We start from the raw sequence: 20816 nt of genomic DNA, 5'->3' as shown, positions 1-20816 counted from the left end.
TTCACCTTGAAGGGGCCCAATCCAAAAGTTCTGGAGGTCATCTCCTGGAACTCTCAAGAACAAGGTCCATCTTACATGCAAACTCTACTACTGCGCAAACATAGGTTGCAATTAAAGAGAAATTGCAAGGCCATCACAATGGCCCGAGGCCAATGCTCTGACTAAGTCAATTTTCTCTTGCAATCACCATGCCTCCGTTCACAGAGAGATCTCCCCATTCACTTGTGACGTGATGCACAATCCAAGTGCTAAACACGAGCTCACCCTTGAAAGGCCACTTTCCAAGGCATCCCCCGATGACACATTGGAATGACAACCGTTGTCGAACCATTTCCCAATGTTGTGCCGATCGAGTTGGCACAGAGGTGCTAGACGAGGGCTCCCATTTTAGATCGAGTTTTAAAATCACCAAGAAGACACGGTGAGGGCTGGAAACTGCTACCAAACCTTTTTCCGAAATTGCACCAGCTGAGTGACTAGAAAACATGATCCAAAGGAGAGTCCAGGAATAGCACACTCAAGGGTGGGCTTCACGCCCCTCTAATTGATTCAACGTCTGCGTCCACCGTTTCAAAATCCAACATATCCATCGAACATGACAGTGGTGTTGAATCAATGAGGGGGACATGGGAGAGGCTCGCGACAACCACCTCCCCCATTGTAGCCGCGATAGGCATGCAAAAAAGTTTGCTAGAGCACCAAGCACCCACCTTATGGCTATAGACGGGGGCTCGCCATTAGATCAACTTCGAAATTGCAGAACAGACGCAGTGTAGAATGGCAACCGCTGCCAAGTCTCTTCCGTAATTGTGTCGGTCGAGTGATTGAAGAAGGTGATCTAAGGGAGGGTCCAAGTGTAGACATTCGCTGGGGGGATTCGCGCCGATGGCATAAATTTATGCAATACCCGAGCAACACCGAACGGAGGTGCTAGATGATGGCCCCCGTTTTAGATCAAGTTTTAAAATCACCAAGTAGACGTGGTGAGGGCTGGCAAGCACTACCAAACCTTTCTTTGAAAATGCACAAGCTGAGTGACAAGAAAACATGATCTAAAGGAGAGTCCAGGAATAGAACCCTCGAGGGTGGGCTTCATGCCCCTCTAATTGATTCAACGTCGGCGTCCACCATTTCAAAATCTGACATATCCATCTGCCCTGATAGCGGCGTTGAAGCACCCACCTCATGGCTACAGACAAGGGCTTGCCATTAGATCAACTTCGAAATCGCAGAACAGACGCGGTGTAGAATGGCATACGCTACCAAGTCTCTTCTGTAATTACGTCGGTCGAGTGATCAAAGAAGGCGATCTAAGAGAGGGTCCAAGTGTAGGCATTCATTGGGGGATTTGCACCGATGGCATAAATTTATGCAATACCCGAGCAACACCGAACGGAGGTGCTAGACGAGGGCTCCCGTTTTAGATCGAGTTTCAAAATCACCAAGTAGACAGGGTGAGGGCTGGCAACCACTGCCAAACCTTTTTCCAAAATTGTGCTAGCTGAGTAACAAGAAAACATGATCTAAAGGAGAGTCCAGGTATAGCACCCACGAGGGTGGGCTTCATGCCCCTCTAATTGATTCAACGTCGGCGTCCACCATTTCAAAATCTGACATATCCATTCGCCCTGGCAGCGGCCTTGAATCAATGAGGGGGGCATGGGAGAGGCTTGCGGCAACCACCTCTCCCATTGTAGTCGCGATAGGCATGCCAAAAAATTTTGCTAGAGCACCAAGCACCCACCTCATGGCTAGAGACAAGGGCTCGCCATTAGATCAACTTCGAAATCGTAGAACAGACACGGTGTAGAATGGTAACCGCTACCAAGTCTCTTTCATAATTGCGTCAGTCGAGTGATCGAAGAAGGAAATCTTAGAGAGGGTCCAAGCATAGGCATTCATTTGGGGATTCGTGCCAATGGAAAAAATTTATGCAATACCCGAGCAACACCAGATGGAGGTGCTAGACGAGGGCTCCCATTTTAGATTGAGTTTCAAAATCACCAAGTAGACGCGGTGAGGGCTGGCAACCACTGCCAAACCTTTTTTTGAAATTGTGCTAGCTGAGTGACAAGAAAACATGATCTAAAGGAGAGTCCAAGAATTAGCACCCTCGAGGGTGGGCTTCATGCCCCTCTAATTGATTCAACGTCGACATCCACCGTTTCAAAATCTGACATATCCATCCGCCCTGACAGCGGCGTTGAATCAATGAGGGGGGCACGGGAGAGGCTTGCGGCAACCACCTCTCCCATTGTAGCCATGATAGGCTTGCAAAAAATTTTGCTAGAGCGCCAACCACCCACCTCATGGCTAGAGACAAGGGCTCGCCATTAGATCAATCAACGTTGAAATCGCAGAACAGACACAGTGTAGAATGGCAACCGATGCCAAGTCTCTTCCATAATTGCGTCGGTCGAGTGATCGAAGAAGGCAATCTAAGAGAGGGTCCAAGCATAGGCATTCATTGTTGGATTCGTGCCGATGGCATAAATTTATGCAATACCCGAGCAACACCGGATGAAGGTGCTAGACAAGGGCTCCTGTTTTAGATCGAGTTTCAAAATCACCAAGTAGACGCGGTGAGGTCTGGCAACCGCTACCAAACCTTTTTCCAAAATTGTGCCAGCTGAGTGACAAGAAAACATGATCTAAAGGAGAGTCGAGGAATAGCACCCTTGAGGGTGGGCTTCATGCCCCTCTAATTGATTCAACACCGACGTCCACCGTTTCAAAATCCAACATATCCATCCGCCCTGACAGCGGCGTTGAATCAATGAGGGGGGCACGGGAGAGGCTCGCAGAAACCACGTCTCCCATTGTAGCCGCGATAGGCACGCAAAAAATTTTGCTAGAGTGCCAAAGCACCCACCTCATGGCTATAGACAAGGGCTTGCCATTAGATCAACTTCAAAATCGTAGAACAGACGCGGTGTAGAATGGCAACCGCTGCCAAGTCTCTTCCGTAATTGCGTCGGTTGAGTGATCGAAGAAGGTGATCTAAGAGAGGGTCCAAGAATAGGCATTCATTGGGGGGATTCGCGCTGATGGCATAAATTTATGCAATACCCGAGCAACATTGGACGGAGGTGCTAGACAAGGGCTCCCATTTTAGATCGAGTTTTAAAATCACTAGGTAGACGCGGTGAGGGCTGGCAACCGCTGCCAAACCTTTTTCCGAAATTGAGCCAGCTGAGTGACAAGAAAACATGATCTAAAGGAGAGTCCAGGTATAGCACCCACGAGGGTGGGCTTCATGCCCCTCTAATTGATTCAACGTCGGCGTCCACCGTTTCAAAATCTGACATATCCATCTGCCCTGACAGCGGCGTTGAATCAATGAGGGTGGCATAGGAGAGGCTCGCGGCAACCACCTCTCCCATTGTAGCCACAATAGGCACACAAAAATTTTTTTCTAGAGCGCCAAGCACCCACCTCATGGCTAGAGACAAGGGCTCGCCATTAGATCAACTTCGAAATTGCAGAACAGACGTAGTGTAGAATGGCAACCGCTACCAACTCTCTTCCGTAATTGCGTTGGTCAAGTGATCGAAAAAGGCGATCTAAGAGAAGGTCCAAGCATAGGCATTCATTGGGGTAATCGCACTGATGGCAAAAATTTATGCAATACCCGAGCAACACCGGACGGAGGTGCTAGACGAGGGCTCCCATTTTAGATTGAGTTTTAAAATCTCCAAGAAGACGCGGTGAGGGTTGGCAACCGCTGCCAAACCTTTTTCCGAAATTGCGCCAGCTGAGTGACAAGAAAATAATGATCTAAAGGAGAGTCCAGGAATAGCACCCTCGAAGGTGGGCTTCATGCCCTTCTAATTGATTCAACGTCGGCGTCCACCATTTCAAAATCTGACATATCCATCCGCCATGACAGCGGCATTGAATCAATGAGCTAGGCACGGGAGAGGCTTGCGGCAACCACCTCTCCCATTGTAGCCGCGATAGGCTCACAAAAAATTTTGCTAGAGTGCCAAGCACCCACCTCATGGCTATAGACAAGGGCTCACCATTAGATCAACTTTGAAATCACAGAACAAATGCGGTGTAGAATGGCAACCGCTGCCAAGTCTCTTCCGTAATTGCGTCAGTCGAGTGATCAAAGAAGGTGATCTAAGAGAGGGTCTAAGCCTCTAGGCATTCGTTGGAGGATTTGCGCTGATGGAAAAAAATTTTGCAATACCCGAGCAACACCGGACGGAGGTGCTAGACGAGGGCTCCCATTTTAGATCAAGTTTTAAAATCACCAAGTAGACGCGGTGAGGGCTGGCAACCGCTACCAAACCTTTTTCCGAAATTGTGCCAGTTGAGTGACAGGAAAACATGATCTAAAGGAGAGTCGAGGAATAGCACCCTCGAGGGTGGGCTTCATGCCCCTCTAATTGATTCAACGTCGGTGTCCACCATTTCAAAATATGACATTTCCATCTGCCTTGACAACGGCGTTGAATCAATGAGGGGGGCATGGGAGAGGCTCGCGGCAACCACCTCTCCCATTGTAGCCACGATAGGCACGCAAAAAATTTTGCTAGAGTGCCAAGCACCCACCTCATGGCTAGAGACAAGGGCTCGCCATTAGATCAACTTTGAAATCACTGAACAGACACGTTGTAGAATGGCAACCGCTGCCAAGTCTCTTCCGTAGTTGCGTCGGTCGAGTGATCAAAGAAGGTGATCTAAGAGAGGGTCCAAGCGTAGGCATTCATTGGGGGATTCGCACCAATGGCATAAATTTATGCAATACCCAAGCAACACCGGACGGAGGTGCTAGACGAGGGCTCCCATTTTAGATCGAGTTTTAAAATCACCAAGTAGACGCGGTGAGGGCTGGCAACCTCTGCCAAACCTTTTTCCAAAATTGTGCCAGCTGAGTGACAAGAAAACATGATCTAAAGGAGAGTCGAGGAATAGCACCCTCAAGGGTGGGCTTCATGCCCCTCTAATTGATTCAACTTCAGCGTCCACCATTTCAAAATTTGACATATCCATCCGTCCTGACAGCGTCGTTGAATCAATGAGGGGGGCACGGGAGAGGCTTGCGGCAACCACCTCTCCCATTGTAGCCACGATAGGCACGCAAAAAATTTTGCTAGAGCGCCAAGCACCCACCTCTTGGCTAGAGACAAGGGCTCCCCATTAGATCAACTTTGAAATCACCGAACAGACGCACTGTAGAATGGCAACCGCTGCCAAGTCTCTTCCGTAGTTGCGTCAGTCAAGTGATTGAAGAAGATGATCTAAGAGAGGGTCCAAGCATAGGCATTTGTTGGGGGATTCGTGCTAATGGCATAAATTTATGCAATACCTGAGCAACACCGGACGGAGGTGCTAGATGAGGGTTCCCATTTTAGATTGAGTTTTAAAATCACCAAGTAGACGCGGTGAGGGCTGGCAACCATTGCCAAACCTTTTTTTGAAATTGCGCCAGCTGAGTGACAAGAAAACATGATCGAAAGGAGAGTGCAGGAATAGCACCCTCAAGGGTGGGCTTCATGCCCCTCTAATTGATTCAACGTCGGCATCCACCATTTCAAAATTCGACATGTCCATCTGCCCTTACAGCGGCGTTGAATCAATGAGGGGGGCACGGGAGAGGCTCGCAGCAACCAATTCTCCCATTGTAGCCGCGATAGGCACGCAAAAAATTTTGCTAGAGTGCCAAGCACCCACCTCATGGCTAGAGACAAGGGCTTGCCATTAGATCAACTTTGAAATCGTTGAACAGATGCGCTGTAGAATGGCAACTGCTACCAAGTCTCTTCCGTAGTTGCGTCGGTCGAGTGATCGAAGAAGGTGATCTAAGAGAGGGTCCAAGCATAGGCATTCGTTAGGGGATTCGCACTGATGGCATAATTTTATGCAATACTCGAGCAACACCGGATGAAGGTGCTAGATGAGGGCTCCCATTTTAGATCGAGTTTTAAAATCACCAAGTAGACGCGGTGAGGGATGGCAACCGCTGCCAAACCCTTTTCCGAAATTGCGCCAGCTAAGTGACAAGAAAACATGATCTAAAGGAGAGTCGAGGAATAGCACATCTAGGGTGCGCTTCATTCCCCTCTAATTGATTCAATGTTGACGTCCACCATTTCAAAATCTGACATATCCATCTGCCTTGACACCGGCATTGAATCAATGAGAGGGGCACAGGAGAGGCTCGCGGCAACCACCTCTCCTATATAAGCTATCACGGGGCTAGATTTTTACCTCGTGCGGCACTGGCAATCTCCCCAGATGGGACGATCCCAGACTACGCCTGTCTCCTTACTCCCTTAGCTCAGCTCCTGCATACACTTGGTCAGCACAATACAAAATATCTTGCACAACGGAATAAAGCTCAACACACAATGAACACAGTATTTTGGGGTAACAAGTAGCTTTATTGATTGTCACAAATGGCCCTTGGCCCGTGTTACATCAAGCTCAACAGAATTGTTGATCACTACCTGAGTGCTCTCCCTGGCACCCAATACAAGTTCCCACCCCTAGTTGTGCATCCACTCTTAGAACACTGGCACAACCATATGCACCTCACCCAACCTTGGTTGTTGCTCTTCACGTAGATTCCACACCCCCAACACCTTGTGTCGTTGGAACTTGCTGAAGCAACCCTGAATCTCTCTTGACCCCTAGCTGACTTACATGGATAGGACCCAGGCCTCCCCCTGCTAGGGAGCCCAAGTCAAACTGGCTCTTAGCACTTCACTAGCTCTACTCTACTTCACATCACCACACTGCAATCTTTGAACACTCTGCTCGTTGATAGCTGTTGTGTGCCTCCTTGCATCTCTGCACCATGACACTTCGCTTTGGAGAATAAAAGCAATCACGTAGATGTTCGTTTCAGAACAGTCGGGGTACTCTTCTTCCCCCTATAATAGTTATAAGTGCCTAGCCCACTTCGCATTAGAAATTGTCTGTACAGCCGACAAACCGCTTAAAGACCTCTGTCTCAACTAAGGGACAGCATTTCCCCTTATGCAAATCATCCACCCCTTACATCCTCCCCCACTTAAAATAGGCGATGTCCCTGATGCCGGCAACACTGCCTATGCAACGCTGTAGAGGTACCCAGCTCCAAGCTGGATGGCTTAAAGAGGTAAGCTAGAGTCTCTGTTAAGAAACTCCAACACTTTGTCTTCATATTTCCACATGTTCTCAGCTCGCTCCCAGGTTGCTTCCACCCTGGTCTGGACCTGCCAATGAACCAAGAATTCCCTCCACTTTCTGTTAACATATCCCCAATTCCTGACAGCAATCACCTCCTCCACATCCAACCCTGGTCTATCCTTGACAAACGCTGGCCCTCGTGTCGGAACATTCCTACTGTCGTCCACCATATCCTGATGATATGGATGGAGCTGGCTGACATGGAACACATTATGAACCCTCATGTGGTTTGGAAACTTCAGCTTGTATGCCACCTTTCCTATCTTTTCAACAACTGAAAAAGGCCCATCATAGCACCTTCCCAATGCTATACTCAATCCCTTGGGTGGTTTGAACTGAACCAGATCCATCTTCAAAAAGACCCTGTCACCCACTTTGAAATCCACACTCATCCTCCCTGAGTCTGCATAGTGCTTCATTCGTTCAGCATCCTTGACCAAATTATGCCTTGCAAGATCTACCTGGTCATGCCACTCTTGCAACCTTTTTCTCACATCTGGACTTTCTCCTCTGTATCCACTCAAAACAGTATGAGGAGTTAGTGGTTGTTGGCCTGTTGCCAACTCAAATGGTGAGAACTAACTCGATGCACTCTTCTGCATGTTGTAGCTAAACTGAGCTGAGTCCAATAGCCTTGGCCAATTGGATTGGTCCGACCAAACAAAGTGCCTCAGATAGTCTTCCAGAATCCCATTGATCCTTTTTGTCTATCCATCCATCTCCGGATGATGACTCGTTGACATGAGTAACTTTGTCCTAATCATTCTGAACAACTCCTTCCAAAATGTGCTGGTGAACCTTGTGTCCCGATCACTGATGATACTCAATGGAACACCCCAATACTTCACCACATTCTTGAAAAAGTAGTCCGCAGCATCCTCCACCTTACATGGTGCCTTGCACGCTACAAATGTGGCATACTTGGAGAATCTGTCAACCACAACCATAATACTTGGATACCTATTCACATCAGGCAACCCTATGATGAAATCCATGCTTACACTTGCCCATGGTCTTACTGGAACAAGAAGCAGCTGCAACAAACCTCCTGGAGGTCTAGTCACCACCTTGTCTTGCTGATAGATGAGACAACTCCTGACTTACTCATCTACATCCTTCCTCATATTCTGCCAGTAGAACCCTCTTTCAAGCAATGCAAGGGTCCTCTTCTGCCCTGGATGACCTGCCCAAGGACTATCATGACATTCATGTAGGACCTCCCTCCTTACATTCTTCCACTTGGGAAGGTAGACTCGATCCTAGGTAAAGACTAATAACCCATCTTGAATACTGAACTTGCGAGTTCTACCCTCTGATGCTTGCTTGAACAATTCAGCTACCTGAGGATCCATTTGATATCCTTCCTTGATTGTCCTCATGACTTCCTCAGATAATGTCACATGGCTAGCCCCTGGCTGAGCCCCTTGATCCTCCCCCATAGAAACTAACTGTCCCTTTCGACTTAGAGCATCCGCCACCACATTTTGTTTTCCTGGATTATACAGGATCTCAAAGTTGAACTCTGCTAGAAATTCTTTCCATTTGGCCTGCTTCGGTGTCAACTTAGCTTGAGTCTTGAAATAAGTTGAGGAGACATTGTCTGTCTTCACAATGAACTGTGTCCCCAAGAGATAATGTCTCCAAGTCCTGAGACAATGTATGATCCCCGTCATCTCCTTCTCATGGGTAGGATAATTTTTCTCCCTGTCCTGCAACTTCCTAGACTCATATGCAATGGGATGTCCATTTTGCATTAACACTCCCCCAACTGCATAATCCAAAGCGTCACATTGGACTTCAAATGAACCTGTGAAATCAGGCAGTGCCAACATTGGTGAAGAAGTGAGCTTCTCCTTCAATCCGTCAAATGCATTCTGACACTTATCTGACCACCACCATTTTCTATCGTTCTTCAGGAGATCTGTCAAAGGGGCCGCAAGCTTAGAATACCCTTCAACAAACTACGTGTAGTAGTTTGCCAAACCCAGAAACTACCTCACTTCATGAACATTGTTCAACAGTTCCCAATCCCTGATGGCTTGCAATTTCTCTGGGTCTGGATGAATCAGACTGTGACCCACTATATGACCCAAGAAGTGCACCTCTTCTTGAGCAAAGGAACACTTTTCCTTCTTCACATATAGTTTGTGCTCCCTGAGCAACTCAAAAACTTTTGCTAGATGTTGCTTGTGCTCCTCCATATTCTTGCTGTATACCAGGATGTCATCTAAATACACCACCATAGACTTATCCAATAGAGGGTAAAACACATCGTTCATGAGTGTGCAAAATGTTGCTGGTGCATTGCATAGCCCAAAGTGCATCACCATGAACTCGTATGACGCATACCTGGTCACACATGCAACTTTCTCTTCATCCCCTATAGCAATCCTCACTTGATAATAGCCCTGCTTCAGATCAAGCTTGCTGAACACCCTCACTCCTGATAAGCGATCAAAACAATTTGCAATGAGTGGGAGGGGATACTTATTCTTGATGGTTAACTTATTTAGAGCTCTAAAGTCGATGCATAACCTCAATGTTCCATCCTTCTTCTTTTGAAACAACACAGGAGCTTCGTATGGAGAACGGGATGGTCTGATATACCCCACCTCAAGCAATTCTTCCAACTACTTCTTAAGTTCAACCATCTCAGGCCCTGACAACCGATATGGTGCCTAAGCAGGAGGCCTTGCCCCCGGTATCAACTCAATCTTATGATCTATAGCTCTTCTGATAGGGAGTTGTGTGGGAAACTTGGCCGGCATGAGGTCTCCAAAATCCAATATGACCTCCTCTACTTCTGTTGGAATCGGTGTCACCTTGACTCCTTCTAGCTCATCCCAACCTCCAAGTAGTGCTGCCAAGAACATAGGTTCTTTATCTTTCTTTCTGGCTGCCTTATTCATGTTCATAGCTAAAACCATTGGAGCCTTCCCAGATTGCTGCCTATCTGATGTCTTCACCATACATGAGTGTTGCGGATCTAAGAACAAAATTGACACCAAATGAGGCATCACTGCCACTTTACCCAGTCTCAAAAATTCTTGCCCCAAAATTAACTCAAAATCATCCATTTCAATTGCCATAAGATCCATGTGGCCTTGCCACATGCCTACTTTCACTAGTGTGCCTTTCACAACACCAGTTACTCGCTTGGTAGGTGAGTTCACTGCCTTAAAGGAACTTGTGCGTGGTTGCACCTTAAGTCCCAGTTCCACAGCTCTCCTAGCTGAGATATAGTTGTGTGTGGCACTTGAATCTACCATCCCCATGGTCACCTTGTTATTCATCATGGTCTCCACATACAACAATCTGTTCATGTTCTCGGGCTTGGCTGCTGTAGCCTTCTTCTGTGGTGCATCCTTAACTGCGCCCAACCCTTGGATCACCCCCATCACTGATGATGAACCATCCTTCTCTACAATCTCATTCTGCGTTGAAGACAACCTCTGTCTCTCTGGATATTCCTTAGCCCAATGGCCTTTGTTACTATAGACAAAACACCCCTTGCTCTTTTGGTTCTTCGGCTTGGTCTTAGCCTCATCACCACCTTTCTTGCCCATTTCTTTCTTGTCTTTAGGTTTTGATGACCCTGTCATCTTTGTGCTTGAAGAAGGTCTAGCTGACTTTGTAGTTCCACTACTCTTCTCGTCATTCTTCTTCTGGAACAGCTTCTTCTCACTTTTTTGAAATGGCCCACTGTTGTTGGCATCCTTGCCGAATTGGTGATCTTTGAGAACATCCGCAATGGCAATGGCTTCCTCAGCTGTTTGAGGTCTAGCTTTCCTTACTTCAGCCATTGGCCCTAGCTTCAAGCCGGTTATGAAGAAATGCACTTTCTCTTCCTCTACCCAGTTTGGCATTTGCAGCATATATGTCCGATAGGTCTGGATGTAATCCCTCAGTGACCCTATCTGCCTCATTATCTGAATTTATACCTCAGTTCCAAATCTGCACTCTCGGGCTTGAACTGTTGTTTGAGCAGTGCACTCAAGTCTTCCCAATTACTCACTATTGGAACTGGCCTTCCTGCCTTCTGGTCTTCCAGCCTGGTTCTCCACCACAACTTGGCCTCACTTGAGAGACAACAAACCGCCTCATCAAGCTTCTCCTCATCGATGTAACCTCTGAGTGATTTCAGAAATCTTTCCATATCGAATACAAAATTTTCCAACACCTTGTCATCCCTCTTTCTGTCATAGGGTTCAAGGGGCTTCCTCTTGTGCCCGGCCTTGCTTCCACCTCCTTGAGTGAAGACTGCCTTCATGAAGTCAACCTCCTTGACTAACCTCTACACCTCTGCTACAAAAGTCTGGTATTATGAAATCATGGTATTATGCTCCCCTGATAAGGTTTGGAATTTAGTTGACAATGCCGCATGATCATCTCACAACTTCTTGTGAGCTTCTCCCAAAAGAGCATGATCATCGGACAGTGAGTTGTGCTCTTGCGTAAGAGACTGTAACTCCATTGTCACTCTCCCAGAGTCCTCCAAAATGTCTTTGACATCTGCCTCTAGTTGCCCTATCCTTTGAGCTGTGGCTATGTCCTCTATGGACTCCATTTGACTTTCCAAGTCGTTGATTCTATCACTTCCCCTCAGTGTGTTCCTAGGCCCAGTGTTGATATTAGGCCTTGGAGGTCTCCCTACGGAGTACTCCTCCAATGATGCCTCCTCTCCAGACATCCAAGTCTCTTCTCCAGACATCTACTCAGTGCTGACTGTCAAGCTGTGGGAGTATCAAGCCGCTTGGCTCTGATACCAACTGTCACGGGGCTAGATTTTTACCTCGTGCAGCACTGGCAATCTCCCCCAGATGGGACGATCCTAGACTACGCCTGTCTCCTTACTCCCTTAGCTCAGCTCCTACATACACTTGGTCAGCACAATACAAAATATCTTGCACAGCGGAATAAAGCTCAACACATAATGAACACAGTATTTTGGGGTAACAAGTAGCTTTATTGATTGTCACAAATGGCCCTTGGCCCGTGTTACATCAAGCTCAACAGAATTGTTGATCACTACCCGAGTGCTCTCGCTGGGACCCAATACAAGTTCCCACCCCTAGTTGTGCATCCACTCTTAGAACACTGGCACAACCATATGCACCTCACCCAACCTTGGCTATTGCTCTTCACATAGATTCCACACCCCCAACACCCTGTGTCGTTGGAACTTGCCGAAGCAACCCTGAATCTCTCTTGACCCCTGGCTGACTTACACAGATAGGACCCAGGCCTCCCCTAGCTGGGGAGCCCAAGTCAAACTGGCTCTTAGCACTTCACTATCTCTACTCTGCTTCACATCACCACACTGCAATCTTTGAACACTCTGCTCGTTGATAGCTATTGTGTGCCTCCTTGCATCTCTGCACCATGACACTTCGCTTTGGAGAATAAAAGCAATCACGTAGATGTTTGTTTCAGAATGGTCGGGGTACTCTTCTTCCCCCTATAATAGTTATCAGTGCCCAGCCCACTTCGCATTAGAAATTTTCCGTACAACCGACAAACCGCTTAAAGACCTCTGTCTCAACCGAGGGACAGAATTTCCCCTTATGCGAATCATCCACCCCTTACATAAGCTATTGGTGTGAGGCTTGCTCTGCATTAGAAATTAGCGAACACACCGACATCCACCTTAAAAATCCAAATCCTTTAAAATTCCTACCAAACAGCCATTCATGACCCAATTTTTTATGAGGTTGGCAGAGGAGCAAAAGATTGTCATCGGTTAGGAGATGTGAGTTCATGGAGCCAAGGGACTGAAATGGTCATCGAGCTCATCGAATCAACTGGATGAATTTCACCTTGGAGGGGCCCAATCAAAAAGTTCCAGAGGTCATCTCCTGGAACTCTTGAGAACAAGGCCCATCTTACATGCAAACTCTGCTACTGCGCAAACATAGGTTGCAATTAAAGAGAAATTGCGAGGCCGTCACAATGGCCCGAGGCCAATGGCTCTGACTAAGTTAATTTTCTCTTGTAATCACCATGCTTCTGTTCATAGAGAGATCTCCCCATTCACATGTGACGTGATGCACAATCCAAGTGCTAGACGCGAGCTCGCCCTTGAAAGAAAGACCACTTTCCAACACATCCCTCGATGACACATTGGAATGTCAACCGCTGTCGAACCATTCCCAATGTTGTGCCAATCAAGTTGGCATAGAGGCGACCTTAGGGAGCTCCTGTGTAGCAATTGAGATGTGCTTTCGTGCCCATCTCTCACAAAAACCAATGTTAGCTGTGGACAATTTTGGAATCCAAGAGCTTGCATCCATCGATATCGTCGGCACTGGGTCTATATATTCAAAGGCCACGGAGAGGTTCCGATAAGAGAAGTTCCCCTGCTCGCTCGCACAAACATCCCAAATTCTAGACACAAGCTCCCGCCCTTAGTATCGCTCTCCAGATCACCGCAATGACACATTGGAATGACAACCGCTGTCGAACAACTCCCGAAATTGTGGCAATGGAGTGAGAAAGAAGAGCAACTTTGGGGAGCCGCGCATAGCAAATGGGTTGTGCTGCTACTTCATTCCAATCTTATATAGATCCGACGTCATTGATTTCATTTGGAATCCAAGGCTGCATTCATCCTTGCTCAAACAAGCAATGGCTCTTCTAATCGAATGGCCATGGGGAGCTTTTGATAACAAAGGCTCCCTTGTCACTCGTGATGCACAGGCCAACTACTAGACGATGGCTCGCCCTTTAGATCACTACCCAGGCAACCACCACAATGGCACCATTGGAACGACAACCACTGCCAAACCATTCTGAAAATTTTGTGCCAAAGAAGTTGTTGCATAGAGAACGACTCTGGGGAGAGAGCCCTCGCATAGCAAAATTGAGATGGCTTCACGGCCCTCCCAATAGAAATGATGCTGGTGCCAATATTCCAAAAATCCAAATAACGTGTCATTCGCGAACACCAGCACTGATTTCTATTGGGGAGGGTCACCAAGAGCTTTTGTTATCAAAGCTCCCATTGTAGCCGCGATAGGCACACAAAAAATTGCTAGAGCCCTAAGCACCCACCTCATGGCTAGACAAGGGCTCGCCATTAGATCAACTTTGAAATCGCTGAACAGACGCGCTGTGGAATGGCAACCGCTACCAAGCCTCTTCCATAATTGCGTTGATCGAGTGATCGAATAAGGTGATCTAAGAGAGAGTCCAAGGCTAGGGATTCATTGGGGGATTTGGGCCGATAGCAAAAAATTATGCAATACCCAAGCAACACCGGATGGAGGTGCTAGACGAGGGCTCCCATTTTAGATCAGGTTTTAAAATCACCAAGTAGACGCGGTGAGGGCTGGCAACCGCTGCCAAACCTTTTTCCAAAATTGCGCCAACTGAGTGACAAGAAAACATGATCTAAAGGAGAGTTGAGGAATAGCACCCTCAAGGGTGGGCTTCATGCCCCTCTAATTAATTCAACGTCGGCATCCACCGTTTCAAAATCCGACATATCCATCCGCCCTGACAGCGGCGTTGAATCAATGAGGGGGGCACGGGACAGGCTCGCGGAAACCACCTCTCCCGTTGTAGCCACAATAGGCATGCAAAAAATTTTGCTAGAGCGCCAAGCACCCACCTCATGGCTAGAGACAAGGGCTCTCCATTAGATCAACTTCAAAATCGCTGAACAGATGCGCTGTAAAATGGCAACCACTGCCAAGTCTCTTCTGTAATTGCATTGGTCGAGTGATCGAAGAAGGTGATCTAAGAGAGGGTCCAAGCGTAGGCATTCGTTGGGGGATTCGCGCCGATGGCATAAATTTATGCAATACCCGAGCAACACCAGACAGAGGTGCTAGACGAGGGCTCCTATTTTAGATTGAGTTTTAAAATCACCAAGTAGACGCGGTGAGGGCTGGCAACCGTTGCCAAACCTTTTTCCAAAATTGCGCCAGCTGAGTGACAAGAAAACATGATCTAAAGGAGAGTAGAGGAATAGCACAATCCAGGGTGGGCTTCATGCCCCTCTGATTGATTCAACATCGGCGTCCACCATTTCAAAATCCGACATATCCATCCGCCTTGACACCGGCATTGAATCAATGCGAGGGGCATGGGAGAGGCTCGTGGCAACCACCTCTCCTATATAAGCTATTAGTACAAACATAGGTTGCAATTAAAGAGAAATTGCCAGGCCATCACAGTGGCCCGAGGCCAATGCTCCGACTAAGTCAATTTTCTCTTGCAATCACCATGCCGCCATTCACAGAGAGATCTCCCCATTCACTTGCGATGCGACGCACAATCCAAGTGATAGACACGAGCTCACCCTTGAAAGGCCACTTTCCAAGACATCCCCTGATGACACATTGGAATGACAACCACTGTCGAACCATTACCAATGTTGTGCCAATCAAGTTGGCATAGAAGCGACCTTAGGGAGCTCCCGTGTAGCAATCGGGGATGTGCTTTCGTACCCATCTCTCACAAAAACCAATCTTAGTTGTGAACAAATTTAGAATCCAAGGCTCATATCCATCGATATCATCGGCACTGGGTCTATATATTCAAAGGCTACGGAGAGGTTCTGATAAGAGAAGCTCCCCTACTCACTCGCACAAACATCCCAAATGCTAGACACAAGCTCCCGCCCTTAGCATCGCTCTCCTGATCGCCACTATGACACATTGGAATGACAACCGCTGTCGAACAACTCATGAATTTGTGTCGATGGAGTGAGAAAGATGAGCAACTTTGGGGAGCCACGCATAGCAAACGGGTTGCGGCTTCATTCCACTCTTATATATAGATCCGATGTCATTGATTTCATTTGGAATCTGAGGCTGCATTCATCCTTGATCACACAAGCAATGGCTCTTCTCATCGAATGGTCACGGGGAGCTTTCGATTACAAAGGCTCCCTTGTCACTCATGATGCGTAGCCCAACTGCTAGATGACGGCTTGCCCTTCAGATCACTGCCCAGGCAACCACCACAACGGCACCATTGGAATGACAACCGCTGCCGAACCATTCTGAAATTTTTTTGCCAAAGAAGTTGTTGCAAAGAGAACAACTCTGGGGAGAGAGCCCTCACATAGCAAAATTGGGATGGCTTCACGGCAGCTGGATGGGATTTGAATTCATGGAGCCAAGGGAGTGAAATGATCATCGAGCTCATCCAATCAACTGGATGAATTTCACCTTGAAGGGGCCCAATCCAAAAGTTTCGGAGGTCATCTCTTGGAACTTTCAAGAAAAAAGGCCAATCTTACATGCAAACTCTGCTACTGCGCAAACATAGGTTGCAATTATAGAGAAATTGCAACGCCATCACAATGGCCCAAGGCCAATGCTCCGACTACTAAGTCAATTTTCTCTTGCAATCACCATGTTGCCGTTCACAGAGAGATCTCCCCATTCACTTGTGATGATGCACAATCCAAGTGCTAGACGCGATCTCGCTCTTGGAAGGCCACGTTCCAAGACATCCCAATGACACATTGGAACGACAACCACTGTTGAACCATTCCTAATGTTGTGCCGATCGAGTTGGCATAAAGGTGATCTTAGGGAGCTCCCGCGTATCGATCGGGAAGTGCTTTCGTACCCATCTCTCACAAAAACCAATGTTAGCTGAAAAATTTTAGAATCCAAGGCTCGTATCCATCAATATTGTCAGCACTGGGTCTATATTCAAAGGCCACGGAGAGGTTTCGATAAGAGAAGCTCCCCTACTCGCTTGCACAAACATCTCCAAATGCTAGATGCAACCTCCCGCCCTTAGCATTGCTCTCCAGATCACCGAAATGACACATTGGAACGACAACCGTTGTTGAACAACTCTCGAATTTTTGTCGATGGAGTGAGAAAGAAGAGCCAGATCGGGTCAGCCAGCATGGCTCAGCCACCATTTTTCGCTGAGAGCTTTCAATATTAAAGCTCCCATGTAGCCGCGATAAGTACACCATGACAAAATTGCTAGAGTGCCGAGCACCCATAGCAAATTGCCATTATACCAAGTAACGTCGGAGTGCTAGACAAGCGCTCACGTTTAGATCAAGTTTTAAAATCACCAAAAAGACACGCCATGGATCGGCAACCGCTGCCTAACCTTTTCCAAAATTGAGTCATCGGAAAACATGATCTAAAGGAGAGCCAAGGAAAAGCACTGAGATCACTTCATGCCCCTTTCATTCATTCAACATCAGCATACACCATTTGAAAACCCAACAATCCGATCCTCCTAGACACCAATGTTGAATCAATGAAAGGGGCATGGGAGAGGCTCGCGACAACAACCTCTCCTATATAAGCTATTAGTGCGAGGCTCACTCTGCATTAGAAATCTGCGATAGCACGAACAACTCCCTTAAAAATCCAATTCAATGAAAAATGTGACCAAACAGCCATCCACGACACCATTTTTGGAGCTCGCCCAGATCGGGTCAGCCAGAATGGCTCACCCAGATCAGCTCGGCCAGCATGGCTCGCCCAGATCGGCTCGGCCAGCATGGTGACTTGCTGACTTGGTGAGAGCACTTCGAACTGTCAAGAACAAAGGCCAATCTAACATGCAAACTCTACTACTGCGCAAACCTAGGTTGCAATTATAGAGAAATTGCAAGGCCATCACAATGGCCTGAGGCCAATGCTCTGACTACTAAGTCAATTTTCTCTTGCAATCGCCATGCCGCCATTTACAGACAGATCTCCCCATTCACTTGTGATGACGCACAATCCAAGTGCTAGAAGCGAGCTCACCCTTGAAAGGCCGCATTCCAAGACATCTCGATGACACGTTGGAACGACAACCGCTATCGAACCATTCCCAATGTTGTGCCGATCGAGTTGGCACAGAGGCGATCTTAGGGAACTCCCACGTATCAATCGGGAAGTGCTTTTGTACCCATCTCTCACAAAAACCAATGTTAGTTGAACAATTTTATAATCCAAGGCTCGTATCCATCGGTATCGTCAGCACTGGGTCTATATTCAAAGGCCACGGAGAGGTTCCAATAACAGAAGCTCCCCTGCTCGCTTGCACAAACATCCCCAAATGCTAGACGTAAGCTCACGCCCTTAGCATCGCTCTCCAGATCACCGCAATGACACATTGGAATGACAACTGCTGTCGAACAACTCCCAAATTTGTGCCGATGGAGTGAGAAAGAAGAGCCAGATCGGGTCGACGAAAATGGCTAAGCCAGATCGGGTCAGCCAGCATGGCTCGGCCACCATTTTTCACTGAGAGCTTTTGATAATAAAGGTCCCATGTAGCCGCGATAAGTACACCATGACAAATTGCTAGAGCGCCGAGCACCCATAGAAAATTGCCATTATACCAAGCAACGCCGGAGTGCTAGACAAGGGCTCACATTTAGATCAATTTTTAAAATCACCAAAAACACACGCCATGGATCGGCAATCTCTGCCTCACCTTTTCCAAAATTGAGTCATCAGAAAACATGATCTAAAGGAGTGCCGAGGAAAAGCACTGAGATCGCTTCATGCCCCTTTCATTCATTCAACATCAGCATACACCATTTGAAAACCCAACCATCTGATCCACCTAGACACCAATGTTGAATCAATGAAAGGGGCATGGGAGAGGCTCGCGGCAACAACCTCTCCTATATAAGCTATTAGTGCGAGGCTCGCTCTGCATTAGAAATCTGCGATAGCATAGACAACTCCCTTAAAAATCCAATTCAATGAAAAATGTGACCAAACAGCCATCCATGACACCATTTTTGGAGCTCGCCCAGATCGGGTCGGCCAGAATGGCTCGCCCAGATTGGCTCGCCCAGCATGGCTGACCCAGATCAGCTCGGCCAGCTTGGCTCAGCCAGCATGGCTCACCCAGATCGGCTCGGCCAAATGGAGTCGGCCAGCATGGTGACTTGGTGACTTGGTGAGAGTACTTGGAACCGTCAAGAACAAAGGCCAATCTTACATGCAAACTCTGCTAGTGCGCAAACATAGGTTGCAGTTATAGAGAAATTGCAAGGCCGTCATAATGGCTCGAGGCCAATGCTCCGAATACTAAGTCAATTTTCTCTTGCAATCACCATGTCACCGTTCACAAAGAGATCTCCCCATTCACTTGTGACGATGCACAATCCAAGTGCTAGATGCAAGCTTGCCCTTGAAAGTTTGCGTTCCAAGACATCCCGATGACACATTGGAACGACAACCGCTGTCGAACCATTCCCAATGTTGTGCCTATCGAGTTGGCATAGAGGCGATCTTAGGGAGCTCCCGCGTAGCCATCGGGAAGTGCTTTCGTACCCTTCTCTCACAAAAACCAATGTTAGCTAAACAAATTTAGAATCCAAGGCTCGTATCCATCGATATCGTCAGCACTGGGTCTATATTCAAAGGACATGGAGAGGTTTTGATAAGAGAAGCTCCCCTGCTCGCTTGCACAAACATCCCCAAATGCTAAACGCAAGCTCCTGCACTTAGCATCGCTTCCAGATCACCGCAATGACACATTGGAATGACAATTGCTGTCGAACAACTCCCAAATTTGTGCCGATGGAGTGAGAAAGAAGAGCTAGATCGGGTCGATGAAAACAGCTAAGCCAGATTGAGTCGACGAAAATGGCTAAGCCAGATCAGGTCGGCCACCATTTTTCGTCGAGAGCTTTTGATATTAAAGCTCCCATGTAGCCACGATAAGTACACCATGACAAATTGCTCGAGCGTCGAGCACCCATAGCAAATTGCCATTATACCAAGCAACGCCGGAGTGCTAGACAAGGGCTCAGATTTAGATCAAGTTTTAAAATCACCAAAATGACACGCCATGGATCGGCAACCGCCACCTCACTTTTTCCAAAATTGAGTCATCGGAAAACATGATCTAAAGGAGAGTTGAGGAAAAGCACTGAGATTGCTTCATGCCCCTTTCATTCATTCAACATCAGCATACACCGTTTGAAAACCCAACAATCCGATCCGCCTAGACACCAATGTTGAATCAATGAAAGGGGCATGGGAGAGGCTCGCGGCAACAACCTCTCCTATATAAGCTATTAGTGCGAGGCTCGCTCTGCATTAGAAATCTGCGATAGCATGGACAACTCCCTTAAAAATCCAATTCAATGAAAAATGTGACCAAAGAGCCATCTACAACACCATTTTTGGAGCTCGGCCAGATCGTCTCAGCCAGAACGGCTCACCCAAATTGGCTCAGCCAGCATGGCTCAGCCAGAACGGCTCGCCCAGATCAGCTCGGCCAACATGGCCCGGCCAGATCGGCTCGGCCAGCATGGCTCGGCCAGAATGGCTCGCCCAGATTGGCTTGCCCAGATCAGGTTGGCCAGAACAGCTCGGCCAGCATGGCTCGGCCAGAATGGCTTAGCCAGCATGGCTCGGCTAGAATGGCTCACCCAGATTGGCTCGGCCAGCATGGCTCGGCCAAAGTGGCTTGTCCAGATCGGCTCACCCAGATGAGCTCGGCCAAGATGGCATGGCCAGAACGGCTCACCTAGATCGGCTCGGCCAGCATGGCTCGGCCAGATCGGCTCAGCCAGAATGGCTCAGCCAGAATGGCTCGCCCAGATCGGCTCACCCAGATTGGGTCGGCCAGAACGGCTCGCCCAAATCGGCTCGCCCAGATCGGGTCGGCCAGAATGGCTCGCCCAGATCAGCTTG

This window comes from Cupressus sempervirens, chromosome 1 (assembly GCF_028749045.1).
Source record: "Cupressus sempervirens isolate cs-2001-9-10 chromosome 1, ASM2874904v1, whole genome shotgun sequence".
NCBI lineage: Eukaryota > Viridiplantae > Streptophyta > Pinopsida > Cupressales > Cupressaceae > Cupressus > Cupressus sempervirens.
The sequence above is the reverse complement of the archived record's forward strand: the minus strand, read 5'-3'. Positions refer to the sequence as shown.